The sequence below is a fragment of the Onychomys torridus genome, chromosome 1 (assembly GCF_903995425.1).
Source record: "Onychomys torridus chromosome 1, mOncTor1.1, whole genome shotgun sequence".
Lineage (NCBI taxonomy): Eukaryota > Metazoa > Chordata > Mammalia > Rodentia > Cricetidae > Onychomys > Onychomys torridus.
In genome coordinates, this window is record NC_050443.1 from 106850209 (window position 1) to 106865132 (window position 14924).

General features: G+C 43.9%; 1 non-coding gene across 1 annotated transcript; it reads left to right on the forward strand.

The window, feature by feature from the left end:
* The first annotated feature begins 14385 nt into the window (after nt 1-14385).
* LOC118576845 lies at nt 14386-14494 on the forward strand. The gene has a single exon (XR_004944049.1). It is a non-coding gene; the product is annotated as a U6 spliceosomal RNA (small nuclear RNA).
* The last annotated feature ends 430 nt before the right edge of the window (nt 14495-14924 follow it).

The window sequence follows — 14924 nt, forward strand, 5'->3', positions numbered from 1 at the left end:
GTGCTGCCAGGACACAATCCCTGGAATGCAACAAGTATGTAGTAAATATGTGTTGAATGGGCAAGCAAAACAAAACAGTATGTTTTCCACATTGTTGGAGATGGTGGATGAATACATTCCATTCCATGATAGCCATTGATTCCTGGAGAGTCACAGATTCCTTAAGAAGGCAGATGATCATTTTGAGTGAATTCTATTTAGAATTTCTCTCTTAAAGCCAGAGAGGGGCAATGATATAGCAGCTTTGGAGTTTCCTGGCCCAGGTTTCCTGTAAGCTTTGAGAAATTCATCAAGCTTAGGCATGTCTAGTGAAAGGGAACCCTCTCTGGCTTTCAGGACCCCAATCTCCAATCTTTGGTCAATGTTGACTATATCAGTGAAGGTTCTCAAGAGACATATAAAAATAGTATTTAGCATAAGTACTGGGGAGACATATTATAGGAATTGGTTTATGCAGTTATAGAAGCTGAGAAGGTCCAGGATCTGCCACCTGTAAGCTGGAGACGCAGAATAGGCAGTGATGTGACTTCAAGTTCAGGCCAAACCTGGAAAAGCTGGGGCACTGATGGTGTAATCCCAACCAAAGGACAGAAGAAGACCAATGTCATGGCTCAAACAGGCAGGCAGAACACAGATGGGCCACTTTCTGCTTCCCCTGCCTTTTGTTTTACTTACACTGTCTGTGGATTGGATGATGTCCATTGATGCCAGCTGATGTTTAGAATTAACTGGCACACTTTTGCAGAGTGTACTGGTTAGTTTTCATTTTGTTTTGGTCAACTTGACATAAGCTAGAGTCATCTGAGAGGAGAGAACCTCAATTTAAAAAAAATGTCTCCATAAGATCAGGCTGTAGGCAAGCCTGTTGGACATTTTCTTAATTAGTGATCAATGTGAGAGAGTCCAGCCCACTGGGGATAGTGCCACCCCTGGACAGGTGGTTCTGGGTTGTATAGAATAGCAAACCAAGCAAGCTATGATGAGCAAGCCAGTAAGCAGTACTCCTCAGTGGTTTGTGCTTCAGTTCCTGCCTTGCGTTTCTGCCCGACTTCCCTCAACGATGGACAGGGAAACAGAAAACAAAGTAAGCCCTTTCCTCTCTGAGTTGTTTATCTGTCAGAATGTTTGTGCCACAGCGACAGAAAGCAAGGCAGGACAGGCACTAACCTGCTGCCCCCACCCATTTGCTTCAGCCTGCTTATGTTATTTGCAATCTGGTTTGAATGGTGGACTGATTAGGCACCTTGCCTCAGGACCGCTGGGCACATAAAGGAAGGCTGAGTTCTTGTTCCCTCGTCTTGCCCACTTGGGTCACAACGGGACTTTCTGTCAGTTTTGCGGGTGAGGTAGAGACGAGCTGGTTCATTTTCAAGGCATATGAGTCATCTGTTCAACGTAGAACCACAATTAAAAAACTTCCCTTTTGCAGAATTTCCTCTGAAACTTATTTTTCCCTGGAACTTGTCTTCTTTCATCTGCGTGTTTGAAGCGTCTATCATGCAAGCGTGCTGGTTAGCTGTTTCCTATCAGTCATTCACACGGGGGTTATTTTGAACATATGTTCTTATTTCTAGTGCAAAGGAAGGACAGCTTCTAAAAGGGCCCAAGGGAATACCAACACAAAATCTTGCACTTAGGGTAAAACTTCAGTTCCTGTCAAATTCAAGGTAACACAAAATCATTTGCAAATCGATCATGTCAGACTGATATCTTCCCTTTAGGATTTTGTAGCTTGTTCTTTGAAAACGTCTTTATTGGAAGATCAGTACTTGGTCTAAATTTCAATTTTTTCTTTTATTGATCTAGAGTCATTGTTGGGTTCAAATAGACATTTCTTTCAAATATGTCATATAATTGGGTCTAGCTCTTTTTAAGAAAAATCTATATAGTCTAAGACAAAAGCTAGCAGTATGGTATAAGTTTATATTTAAACAATATTTTCATAGACACCTAATACATGCCTCCCCCAAACGTTACAATATAGCTTTATGTGAGGGTCTGGGTGACATTAATAGTTGATGGTCCCAGGGCCAGGGAGACAGCACAGAAAGAAAAGCACTTGCTGTACAAGTGTGAAGGCATGTCTTTGAGTCCCCAGAATTCCTTTAAAGCTGGACCCAGTAGCACATGTCTGTGAACTCTGCTTCTGTGGTGAGATAGGAAACAGAGACAGGGAATTCCTGGAAGCTGATGGCTAGCCTGGCATACACTGTGGCAAATGAGAGACACAGTCTCAAATAAGGTGGAAGGTGAGGATTGATGCTCAAGGTTGTCTTCTGACTTCACCTCCACATATGTGCTGAGGCATATGTGGCCCCCCACCACACACACACTACACACATGCTCATAGAAGAAAAAAGAATCAATGAATCCTATGATTCATAGTGGGAATTTTGAGGATCAGCTAAAATGTTTTTATTTTTTGTGTGTTTTCAAGTGAACCACTACCCCACTGTGAAAGTCTATCATCTACTGAAGTCACTCAACCCTTGAGTTAAAATTTGTTCCACTAATGACTGAACCATATCATTAGTGGTTTCAGAGTTCAAAGTTCAGAAACAACAAAACCAAACCAGAAAGGAAAGGTTCCACTCCAAGAGACAGGCCCTGTTCCTCTGTCTCCTACATAACTCAGCACCTTCCCCAGTACTTTAGCCTGTGGCTTGTATGTATAAACTAATCTCCTATATAACTTCTTAATTCTTCATATATAATCTTCATATATAAACTTCATAATTTTTTCTTTAGCTTCAAGAATGAGCATCTCTGAGACATAAAGCCTGTGTCTCTGTAGTTGGAGTTTTCCTGCCTGGCCCAGTCAGGACAAATCTCTCTTACCTGCCAGTCTCACAGTCGCTCAGACCCAACCAAGAAAGCACATAGAAACTTATATTGCTTACAAACTGTATGGCCGTGGCAGGCTTCTTGTTACCTACTTCTTCTATCTTAAATTAACCCATTTTTGTTAGTCTATACTTTGCCACATGGCTTGTGGCTTACCAGTGTCTTTACATGTTGCTTCTCCTGGCGGCAGCTGGCGGTGTCTCCCTCCAGCCTTCTACTTCCCAGAATTCTCTTCTCTCTTGTCCCGCCTATACTTCCTGCCTAGCCACTGGCCAATCAGAATTTTATTTACACAGAGCGATATCCACAGCACTTCCCCTTTTCTTTTTTTTTTAAGGAAGGTTTTAACTTTTACATAGTACAATTACATATAACAAAACAATTATCAAGCAACAATTATAGTTACATTATTAAAGAAGATATACTATCTATCTTATATTTGTGAGTCCACGGTTTTATATCTAATTTATCTTGTATCATAACTGAGAAAATTATAACTATCTAGTCTTTAAACACATCAAAGACCTCAGAAGGATATAATATTGCCTGAGAACCGGAAGAAGGATGCAAGCATTTTTCGGGAGTCTTGTAAGAGTAGACAGAGACAGCTGGCAGCCTGGACAGTCACCTAATGTTCCTTTGTAAAGTTGGGGCATTTGTCTTCAGCCCACAGGGCTAGAGTCTCTCGATCACTTCTCTCAGTGACCTGTAGAATGTCTGGCAGTTTCCTCTGCGAAGCAGGAACCTGAAGGACCATTTTGTCAAGCCAAGTTCAGTGGTCACCTTTCTATGGGTTCTGCATGTCCAGTTGATCAAGCAGTCCAGGCAAGAACAGTTTCTTGCCCAAATGGCTATTTTTGCCAAAGTGAAGATAAACTCCATATGAAGTGTCTTCAATGCCCATCCTCCTCTCTGAAGTAAATCGGTGCTGCCAGGAGCAGACATGTCTCACTGTCCAGAAAGTCTAAATTTTAAAAGTATTTTAAATGCCATATTCTGTAGGTCTTTGAAGCATTTGAAGATTACCTATTTATTTGAAATCTCTCTCTATATATCTAGAAGACTTAACTAACATGGCTACGAGTATGATTATCATAGAGGACTAATTATTAATCTATTTTTAATTATTCATTTCAATTTTAAATGAGCTATACAAACATAATACCTTAAACATGATTAGAAATATACACACAGTATAACAAAATTAACTTTAAGTTTGTATCAATAAACTAAAATCTATACCAATGTAAAACATTTTAAACAAGTTGTTGCTCTTTAGAAGTAAGTTCCTTAATCTACCCTTTCATCCTATTATATCTGTATCATATCCCCTTTTCTTCTTTAGAAAGAGATCTCATTTATAATCAACCCAATTTAAATAAAAATATTGGTTTCTCTCTGTCCCACACCAGAGGGCTCTTCTGATTTGGGACACGAGAATCTCTTAACCTTTTCTTTTAGCAATATGTCTAGGTTTAGAGAAGGAGTGAGCCAATTCCATCTCCAAAGCCAGCTTGATAATTTTGGGAATGTGGGCGTAGTTTCTCTTACTACTTCCTGCTGGAGGGGGGCGCTGTATCTTATGGGGATACAAAGAAAATTTTAGGATTATAGAGTAGTCTATTAGGGTGAACCTCTGAGCCAGTTGCCTTGAAACCATTCTGGATGTCAGATCATCTGGGCCATGGTGTCATCAGAGACCTTTCAGGTGGTCTTGGCTGATCAAACCTGATGTATCTTAATCTGGAACAAATCCACAGCCTCTGGCTTTCTGTGGAAACAAAAGCAGAGACTCCTTTCCAAAGCAACATATCCTTATATCCAAATTTCAAAGTCAAGGTACCTTTAAAATTTACATTTTTGTTTAACTCAACAGCTTTTATGATCAAATATTTTTCTGTGGTTAAAAATCCCAAAGACAAAATAAACCAGATTTTCTGTGTAATATCCATCTTTGTAACAATGAAACGCCGCTGTGGCTGCTGGCTCCGCCCACCTCAGCTTTCCAACATGGCGGTGGCACTGTTTACCGCCAGCTCTGTGTCTGGAGCCATGTGTACCATCAACTATCAGAAGCAGTTCTATCAAAGCAGTGCATAACCCAGAAACCTTTTTTTTTTTTTTTTTTTTTTTTTTTTTTTTTTATCTAGCAAAGGCTAAATCCACCACGCAGCAGAGTAAAGTGTCGCTTATAGATTCCTCATTCCCGCCACACTGCAGGTCAGACGCACACGCCAGGAACCTGCCATAGTAGCTCAAACCAGCAAGCTGCCGCTAACTTGAGAGAGACAACTAGGAAGCTGTTTTTAGCTCCGTTTTAGAATCTTTTTTCTCAGGTTTTAGGTGGAAATTCTTGCCAACACGTTGGACGCCATTTGTAGTTGGAGTTTTCCTGCCTGGCCCAGTCAGGACAAATCTCTCTTACCTGCCAGTCTCACAGTCGCTCAGACCCAACCAAGAAAGCACATAGAAACTTATATTGCTTACAAACTGTATGGCCGTGGCAGGCTTCTTGTTACCTACTTCTTCTATCTTAAATTAACCCATTTTTGTTAGTCTATACTTTGCCACATGGCTTGTGGCTTACCAGTGTCTTTACACGTTGCTTCTCATGGCGGCAGCTGGCGGTCTCTCCCTCCAGCCTTCTACTTCCCAGAATTCTCTTCTCTCTTGTCCCGCCTATACTTCCTGCCTAGCCACTGGCCAATCAGAATTTTATTTACACAGAGCGATATCCACAGCATGTCTCTCCAGTGAAAGCCTCTTCCTCTCTCATCTGTCTCTGGTAACTCCACTATGGCAGCCTGGTAACTCAAGCGTGGGCTTCGTGCCCTGAGGGCAGCTCTGAGCTCAGGGAGAAGCACCTTAGCTGGTAGCTGTCAGACACTCACAGCTTTGAAGCTCTCCACACAGGGCCTCACTCATGGTCTGTGGTAATCTGAATAAGAACGGCTCCCATAGGTTCATATATTTCAATGCTTAGTCACCAGGGAGTGGAACTGTTTGAAAGGATTACGAGGGTAAGGGGGTGTGGCCTTGTTGGAGGAAATGTGTCACTGGGGGTGGGCTTTTAGGTTTCGAAAAGCCCACGCCAGGCCCACTGTCCCTCTTTCTGTCTACCTGCCAGCCTGCAAATCAAAATGTAGCTCTCAGTTACTTCTCCAACACTGTCTGCTGCCAAGTTCCCCACCATGATGATAAAGGACTAACCCTCTGAAACTTTATGCAAGCCCCCAATTAAATGCCTTATTTAACAAGTAGCCTTGGTCATGGTGCCTCTTCACAGGAACAGGACAGTGACTAAGACATATACCAATGGAAATTTTTGAAATGGTAAAATAGTCAAACCAAATCCAGAAATTAGCTGTTCTCTCCATGATTTTTTTTTTTTTACCATTTCCCTGGTTAGGCTCTAAATTTTCACCCAAATGGTCCTATCCATCCATTACCTTATTCTTCCCATTCCCAAAGAATATACCAGTGACAGCTAAAATCACATACATGGTAAAGTGTAGAATGGACCCTACTGGGTTGTGGAGGTGCTGTGTAAAGACCACAGTGTCTGTGCTTGCCCACACACCCAGTTCCGTAGAGTCTCTCCTTCCTAGAAGGCCCTTTGCCTTTCTCAGAAAGGTGCAGAGCATGTATCTTGAAACACTTGCCCTGTTTCCTCCACAGAACAAGTGTGCAAACCACTCAGAGCTGCTGCAGGCCTGGACACTAGGCCAGCTCTTTGAAGGGCATCTCCCGGCATCTTGATGCTGAGACAAAAGAGTCCACGGGCAGAAGTGGCAATACCGGGCAACCAGGAGATTAATTCTTGTTACTTTTCTTGTCCTCATCACCTGAACGGCAGGAGTGCCTCATTAGCCTGTCCTTGTAGAAGACATGGCAATCCTGTGGGCACTTGACATTGGCTTCCTTGGCAGGGAGCACGTCAGCCTCATCAGCATTTGTCCATTCCGTCAGGAACATGACCTCTTAACTGGTGTGGTAGCTTTAGTAACCCCAGGTGCCAAATCCTGGAGTAGCCTTGTGGCTTTTCTTTTTATTCCTCTTTGCTTTTCTCTCCTCTCCCTCACCCCCACTTTAAGAATCAGAATCAGGTCACTCTAGCCTCCCTCTGATTTGTCTTGCCTGTTGCTCTCTGCAGCTGTAAAATCTCAGCAGTGAGCTTTGGAAATCAGGGCTCCCCCTGCCTCCTCTGTGTGGTCCCCATCAGAGAAACCTTTTCGTCTTAGGAGATGTTCCACTCTGCCCTCAATGACTCAATGGTCAAGGGCAAGGTTGTTGTGGAATATTTGCTTAACTATGTAAAGATGTGCTGCATTTGTTTAATTATATAAAGATGTGGCCGGGCAGTGGAGGCACACACCTTTAACCCCAGCACTCGGGAGGCAGAGGCAGGCGGATCTCTGTGAGTTCGAGGCCAGCCTGGTCTCCAAAGCGAGTTCCAGGAAAGGCGTAAAGCTACACAGAGAAACCCTGTCTGGAAACCTCCTCCCCCCCCCCAAACAAAAAAGATGTGTTGCTATTTTACCTTACCTGCCTAAGGCACCTGGTTGGTCTAATAATAGAAAGGGGAATGGCCAATATCAAGGAAGGAGGTATAGGCTCCAAAAGGAGAAACTAGGGAGACACCAGGGGCCAGCCAGACACAGAGGTAGCAGGAAATTAGGACATACAGAATGAAAGGTAAAAAACCCCAAGGCAAAACATAGATGAATAGAGACAGGTTAAATTAAGTTAAAAGAACTAGTGGGACAAGCCCAGGCTAAGGCGGAGAATTCATAGTTAATAATAAGTCTCTGCATCTTTATTTGGAAGCTGGTTGGTGGCCCAAAGGAAAAGCCGACTCCATAAGGCCCCTTGCAGAAGCTGTGTAAGGGAGGTCTGGCCAATAGCCCTCACCTAAGCTGAACAACAGCGCCTCGTCTGGCCAAGCTATTTACCACAGGAATCCAGTCATTTTTGTCACACCAGGCTGGCTGCTTACCCCTTGTTAGTCAGATGAAAAATGATAGTTCTGAGGAAAGATCAGAACCGTAGGCAGTGAGAGCCTCCTGGAGACTCTTGGCTGTGGTTTATTTTCATTTGTGCACCTTGAGCAATCATTTACTCGCCTTTACATTGTTACATGGGTCATTACACAGGCGTGCTTCAACAGGCTAAGACATATTTAAATGCACTTGCACACACTGATGCAAGTGAGGCAGGCTGAGCACATCAGTCATATTAGTGAGGGTTCTCCAGAAGAACAGAACCAATAGAATATGCATATAATTATACAGGACATTTGGAGGCTGGGATGCAGCTTGCCTAGCACATACAAAGCCCTTGGTTGGATCTCCAACACTGAATAAACTGAGCATGGCGTCACATGCCTGTGATCCCAGCACTCAGGAGTTGAGGCAGGAGGATCAGAAATGTAAGGTCATCATCAACTATGTAACATTTGAGAGCAGTCTAGACTAAATGAGACTCTGTCTCAATAATTGATTAATTAGTCATTCATTGTACTGGCCTACATAATAGAAGACTGGGCAAGTTCAACGGTAGTTTTTTTCACTCTGGGCAGGCAGAGCCCCTGGTAGCTGCTTACTTCAAGGATTGGGAAGCTGCAGAGCAAGGAAGACAAACGCTTCTCTCCCAGTCAAGGCAGGAAGCTTGGAAGCTCCCTGGAGTGTTGTTGCTGGGTCCTTGGTGAGAGGCTAAAGGAGCCTCTTAACGGCAGCAGCAACGGACTCATTGGCTCAGAAAGAGTGGGCGGAGCTTCTGGCACACAGATGACTTCGTCCTCCATGTTTTTTCTGGGTAGGCTACCAACCCATTGGATGGTGCTGCCCACACCCCCCTTCAGTTGCTCCCCCATATGTCAATCTTCTCTGGAAACATCCTCATGGACACACCCAGAGGTGTGCTCTACCAATCTCTTAGGTGTCTCTCAATCTAGTCAGGTTGAAAATTAAGACTGATCACAATAGTGAATAGTTTAGGAAAATCTACATTCCACTCACCGAGTGATTACTACATCTGATTAGGGCAGAATAACGCTCCTTTCTCTCCCAGTGCCAGGTCCTAATTCCTGGACTCTGTGACTTTGTTAGATACATACTGCAATGGGAAAGAAGCTCACTAATCAGCTGACCTTAAACAAGGAAGCTTCCCTTGATTGTGTAAATGGGCTGAATGTAGTCACAGTGGAGGAGAGGCAGGGGAAACCCCAGAAAGACGGTGGCACAAGAAGAATCTTTTTGCTGTGGACCATGAACCCAGGATCACGGGCTGCCGCTGCAAACTGGACAAAGGAAAGAAAGAGATTCTTATCCTGCATCTTCCAGACAGGAATGCACTTTACCAATAGTTTGACTTCCATCCTGGAAGACTGTCCTGGATTGCTGACACACAGAAGTATACACAGTGATGATAGACAGTGATGCTTTCAATCATTATGTTTGTGGAAATTTGTGACATCAGTAATGAAAGTGAATGCATCCTCCCTTGGCCATGGAGAATTCGTTCTCTGACCACTCACTGTATGGACACATTTCCCATCCTGCCTCATGTCCGTGCTGGGGATCGATCTGACAAAATGTGCTCCTGTTACAAACACTAGAGTGTGTGGCCAGCATTTATGGCCAGCTGGGTATCATCAGTCAGTCACTGCCCTGTAAATAACTATTGACTCCAGTGTTTCAGACAGCTCTGGACACCATGTCTGCTTTGGAGCGCCTGTTCCTTTGTCCTCTCCTCTTTTCCCACTTCATAAATTATTTATGCTCTCCTCTCCCCAGGATACTGTTTGAAAGGCTATTGTGTAATAGTTTACCTCCTCTAGACTCAGTGACTTAGGAGATGGCCATTCCCTTCCCTGTCCATCATTCTGAGTTTTAATTGTGTAGTGTGTTGTTTTCAATGTTGTTCTTTTGTCTTCTGAATCTATTTGCCTCTGTGCTTCCACGTAGACCAAGGGGGGCATTTTTTCTAGACATCTGGAAATTTTCTTAACCTCTTTACTTGCTTAGCAAAAAATTGATAGCACCCCCCACCCACCGTGAGTTTTTAGGGTGTTTCTTAATTTTGCTTTGGCTTAAGAGAGAGACGTGTTCTCCAGGAGACAGTCTAGTCTTGTGCTCCTCCCAGCTCTGTGGATGTTAATGGTTCCTGCTCCTTGCACTAAACTGCTTCTGGTAGCCACAGAAGATGTCGGTGTCCTCTCTGCTGTTTGTTGGAGTTTAGATGTGAAAGGCCTTGTGCTCAGCATTCTATCTGCCACTCAAGGAATTATTTCAAGGAATCACTGTGCCAAGCACCATACAAAATTATGAATGTAAAACCAGCTTCCCAGCCCTGATGCTCAGACACCAGTGAGCAATGTATATATGTAGTGGATGGGTGACCATGTGTAGCATGAATCTTAAAAGGTCTTATTAATAAAAACAAACCTGAGCCAGGTATTGGGGGTGAGTGCTGGAAGGTCAGAGAAGCAGAACAAGCCATGGGTACCTCACCTTGCCAATTCCTCAGCTGATCCTGTTTCCTCAGACTGATAGCCTCTGTGTCCTCATCTGAATGCATCTCAGCTGAACTGCTGCTCAAAAACCTAAAAGCTTAACCAGGCCTTGCTCCTGGTTTTCACTCCTTATATACCTTTCTGCTTTCTGCCGGCATGAGTCACCATGCCTGGCTGTTTCCAGTGGGGCTTTGAACTTGCAGAGATCCAGATGGATCTCTGCCTTCCGAATGCTAGGATTAAAGGTGTGTGGACCACCATTTTCTGGCCTCTGTATCTAGTGGCTGTTCTGTTCTCTGACCCCAGATAAGTTTATTAGGGTGCACAATATCTTGGGGAACACAATATCACCACAAGCATGGCTGAATTATAGCCAAGAAATTTGAGTGGATGTGATGGGCACCCCTAGACCTCAGCACGACACTCCAGCATGCTGTTTTTTGTTGCTGTCTTCTTCTTGTCCTTGGACCACCCAGGCAGCCATATACTGCAGATGCAGTAGTCAGTGTGGAGGAAGCAATTTGCCCTGCTCACCTGTCCACCAGAGCCACATGGCCATGGGATGTTTGATTCACTCTTTTGATTCACTGATTCACTCTGAGTATATTTAATGCTGAGCATTAACCATAACAATATATTAGACAATTTGATTTAGCTTAAGTGGCCATGTAAGTTTTTTAAAGTTTTAAATTTATTTTAATGTTTATTAAGGATATAAAAATAAAACTAGCTCACCAATGCCATGACTTTATATACATTAATACTTAGGGATAGAGTCCATATTTAGGTGAAAAAAAAATAACGGGTTGGGGATCAAGTAGTGCTGTTAGCAGGGACACACATGACCAAAACTGAGGGCCAGGCAGCCATGTAGGGTACACATGGGACATGGGGAAAGAAGGGCTGTCACGACTGCCTACACCCGACTTTGGGGGTCTTGTAGCAGATTAGTGATTCATTTTTGTGACCTTTAGCTAATATATCTGGGCACTTTCAGGAGCCCATGTCCTGCTCTGTCTTGACATTCATTCTCTTGTGACTTTCATTTGCCAATAAAAAGATTGCAAGGGAGCGATTGATTCCTATTTTCTTCCTTCCCTTCAGAGTTTTACAGCAGTGGGTGGAGCTTCCTGAGGTGCAAGTTGGGTTTTTCTGTTTTGTTTTCATTCTCTCCTTAGTTGGGTCCCAGGTGCCGCTCTGAGTTACCCTCAGCGGTGTCCCTGTCATAGGGACATGCTTCATCATGTTTTTCTCTTTTCCCTCACCAATCGGCAAATGTCTGGGGAGTTCTATATGCCCTTTCATTTGTCTGCATCCTTGGGAGTGTTTAATATTGTTTGATATGCATTTGGATTTGGATTTATGGAAATGGTATGTGACCCTAGATCCTACTGTGTGTCTTTCTTTCTCCCAGTGTTGTTTACCACTCCGTTCTCACCTGCTACTGAATGCATATCTAATTCGCTGTTTCTGCAGTGCAGTGACCCAAAGCTTTCCTCCCTCTTTTTCTTACCCATTTCCCGAAGTCTTTATAAAGTTGTTCTGTTCTATGAGCCAGGATGATCTGGATCCTGCCTCTGTCTGAGAGAGAAGGTCAGACTGAGCTGAGGAGAGCTAGAGAGCCACAATGTCAGTAGCACTAGCATGCAATGGCAACTGAGGTCTGTGGAATCAGGACGCTGACAGGGACTGCTCTGCTGAGGTTTTCAGAGTCCCAAAGTTGATTAAGGAGTGTTTGATCTGAGTTTTTTAAAAAAAGTATGTGAATGTTTTGCCTGAATGTATGTCTGTGTACCACATGCATGCCTGGTGCCCTCAGTGATCAGAAGAAGGCATTGGATCCCTAGAACTAGAGTTATAGATGGTTGTGGGTGGCCATGTAGATGATGGGACTTGAACCCATGTCCCCTGTGGAAGAGGGGACTGAACACTCTCTTCAGCATATTGAGTGTCATTTGAAAGTATTTAGTTTGAAGTGGCACAAATGGAAGCATGCACATTTAAATGTGACACACTGCAAACCTCAGATGAAGTTTCACACCTGTGCGTCTGCAGATGAACAGATGAGAGACTGGTTGGTATGTACTGATGGGGAAGAGTAGGCACCAGGGCCAAATGAAGGTTCACAGTCTAGTTAGAGGAGCTCATTTTGCCCAATGCTTGCTAAGTGGGAGAGCAGGCCCAGGTGGCCAACATCTTTTTGATTTTCTTATTTTCATGGGAAATCTGTGCTAGGCAGCTAGCCAACCAACCAACCAACCAACCAACCAACCAACCAACCAAGCTCTAGCACATTCATAGAATAGCTATATCCCTAGGGATATACCTTTTTGTTTCTTTTTAAACTGTGAATTGGGGAGGGACATTCTACTTTGGGACTGCATAGGGATCTGCAGGGACATGATTTTCTTACCTAGTTAACTTACACATGCTCAGGAGATCAAAGAATTCTGTGCAAAGAGACTTTCTACATTAGTGCCTGGTGGCTGTATCAGTTTGAGGGGAAGGTGTCCTGTCCTCTGGGGACTATGCATGATTGCCACAGCTGTGTGCTCAGAAGACAGGGACTGCATAATATCTGGCCACTTCTCTGTATTCAGAGTGTTTTGTGGTCCAGCTGGCCATAGGAATAACAACATTTGCAAGACTGCTGAGTGTAAGTCTATCCTCGCCCCCATCCCCGACTCCAACGACCAAAGCTTCCAGGAGTCTCCACTTTCACTGTGATTAGGTATGTCCTGAGGTGTCCTTGAGTGCTCTGAGTGAAGAGAGGATGGCTTGGGCAGTCAGGAATTTCCTAGGTTTCTGTGGGAAAGTCATGCCCCAGTGGCAGTTAATGACGAGGGGAGGATTTCAAAAGATCCCTGCGTGTGTCTCTTGGTAACATAAAAAGTTGGTTCCTTCAGGCATGCAGATTGGATCTTACGTAGCCATTTCTGATTGGTTGATACTAATTGCATGCAGAGCTTAACTAGAAAATGAAGGTGTGATGGGTGTGCAGTGCCAGCCGTGGACCTGGAGCCATGGCGACACATTTGCCATCATTTCACCACCTTGTTTATTATTTGCTAAATTACAAGTGAAAATCAATGCTCAAAGCCCGGGATGGTGGTTAACATGATTTAAAGATGAAAGAACTGTTGAAGAAGCCCAAAGCCTGAAAAGTTCTCAGAGTCCCAAAATGCATCATTTGAAACCAAATTGATCCCTAGCAACTTCTAAAAAATTAAAAATCTGCTTTTGTTTTTTCACAATCTGCTTTTCTAAACTCAACAGTGGAAGTATGTATGTGCTGCTATTTGTATGTGTCTTTGTGTGTGTATGGGGGTGCTGTGTGTGTATGTGTAGGTTGCTATATGTGTGCAGTGTGCATAGTATGTGTGGTGTGTGTGTGTGTGTGTGTGTGTCTGTGGGCTGTGTGTGTGTATATGTATGCACGGTGTGTTGGTAACTGCAAGCACTGGTTGAAGCCCTCTGTAAACTGTTTATATGACTGACTTAGCTGTGCTGTGTGTCAGATCTGTGGACAGATGCCCTTCAGGGAGGGACAGAAATGAAACAATGAAGGATGTAAAACAGGAATGTAAAGCATCTGGCATACATTTGAGATGCTTTCCCGTGAAATTCTTCTGTTTGAGGTCTTGCTAGTGGGATTTCTTGATTTAGTAATGTCAGGGTTAAGCCAATGGACAGGAGAGCCAAGGTCAGCTGTACACAGCAGCTGACAGTGCTGAGCTCACATTCCAGGCTGGAGAAGTCTGCCCTGTGCTTTGGCTGCAGAATATCACCAAGTCCTGCAGACCATGTCACATCGACATGGTCATATTGGAACCAGCACCAGAGATGACAGTCTCCAGGTGTAGATGGTGAAGTGTCAGGATTGATAGGCAATGTCTGCCAGAAATAGAGTACCTCAATCCACTGGATTTGATCAATACTTCAGAGCTCCTGTCAAGAGTGAACACAGGTGGTTTCTCCACACGCCCCCTCCAAGACAGGGTTTCTCCATGCTGTGTCCTAACTGTCCTGGGCTCGCTTCGGCAGCACATATGCTAAAGCTGGAACAATATAGACCAGATTAGCATGGCCCCTGTGCAAGAGTGAACACAGTTTCATTGATAACTGTTTGTACTAATTGATGATCTCATCTATTTATTATTTAACAGCAAATTACTGAGGCCTTTAAAAATGTCAGGCACCATGCTGTGTGCTGGGAACTGATTTGGGAAAAAGGCAGGTGTGTTGCCTGGAGGTTGTTGCTTAATAGAGAAACCAGGCAGAAAGTGACCAGGAAGGAAATAAGTTTCCAGGCCATTTTCAACTGTGATGGAGGCATGAGAAAGAGACAGGAAGACAGGAATGTCAGCGCAAACCTCTGGCAGGAGAGGACATGTTGGCAGAGGAAACAGGAAGAGGCTGGAAGGGAGGGAGCCAAATTTGAGATGGTGTGTGTGTGTGTGTGTGTGTGTGTGTGTGTGTGTGTGTGTGTTCGTGTACATGTATCCTTGTGTAGAGGTCAGAGGTCAGTCTTGGGTGTCATTCCTCAGAAGCCATCCAACCTTGTTGC